Here is a 1,326-nt window from a genome sequence, read left to right as displayed (position 1 = left end):
CCTAATCGAACACACTCAGGCTTGTCCCCCACACACGTGTTTGCACACGTGGGTAAAGTCACTGGGACCCCACTGCACTTTTCAGGTTTCCGAAGGGGCCTGGCCCTGGCGGGGAGAGGAAATTCTGTGAGTCTAGCAGATTTCTTGATTACGAGCAAAGCCACAAATCCACAAACTCCCTCCCGAGCCCACAGAAAGGGGCAGAGCGCATGCAGAGAAGTCCGGGGATCCTCAGGAACCTCTCAGGGAGGAGCGGCCCGGGCAGCAGCTGGACAGCCTCTCCCCCCCCACCCTGCCCCCCGGGGCCCAGACCCACAGAAAGAAGTCCAAGGCTGCCCCATCAGGGGGGAGTTGGGCTCCCAGATGCATGAGGTCAGCATTCAAGAAGAAGACGGAGTAAAGGGCCTGATGAGAGCGTTCTGACTAGAAGAGGCACCAGCTCGTTAAAGCACAGAGACGGGATTGCTTCCAGAAAGGAGTGGCTCTCATCAGCCAAGGCAGGAAGCAGGGCTCCCCATGTTTTATGGGGAACGGGAGGCAAGACGTGGGGGCACCTTCACAGGCTCCCTCTCAGTGCCAGAACCCCCCCCCCATTCCCCAGGGAGCCTGTTAGCCCTTCCAGATGGAACTGAGGGGAGGCGGGAGGGCTGCAGGGGTAGCCCCCTGGGTGAAAGAGCCGGGCACCCCGGTGCCTGTCACATAGGCCACGCCATGCCACACGCACAGCCGCTGATGGTCAGAGCTGCTGGGAGGACAGGGTCAGGCCAGAGGAGTGATCTCTGTCTCTCAAGTAGCTAGAGAGGCCGTGCCCCCATGGGCTTAGCTGTCGGCCCTTGGGATCAGCACCCTCTGACTTCACCCCCCGCGGCCCCCTCCCAGAGGCCGGGTGGGGGTCCAGCATCTTCTGTGCAAGGCTTTCAGCCAGCTGGAGGTCTCTGGAATCTTCTTATTTCAAGCCAGCTGCGGGTGGATCACTCAGATACCAGAGTAAGCCCCTACCCCTCACCCCTCACCGCCCCCTGGAACCTTCAGTCTTAGCAACATCTACAGGAAGTGGGTGTACTCATCACAGGGTGCTGGGGGCAGGCGGCGCCCACGCCTCCTAAACGTATCTCCCCCCCCCCCCCCCCCCCCCCCCCCCCCCCCCCCCCCCCCCCCCCGCGTCTCCCCCACCACGGGCCTGTGGCACTGATTTTCATGAGTGAGGGATTGGGGGTGGGGGCAGGAGGTTCTCCCAAGAATCTTAACAAGACTAGAAAGTACTATTTTTTTTTTTAATGAACAGCTTTGTTGACACAGAATTCCTATGCCAAAGTCCTCATTTGT

Source organism: Suricata suricatta, chromosome 17, assembly GCF_006229205.1.
Source record: "Suricata suricatta isolate VVHF042 chromosome 17, meerkat_22Aug2017_6uvM2_HiC, whole genome shotgun sequence".
Classification (NCBI taxonomy): Eukaryota; Metazoa; Chordata; class Mammalia; order Carnivora; family Herpestidae; genus Suricata; species Suricata suricatta.
This window is presented reverse-complemented; position numbering follows the sequence as displayed.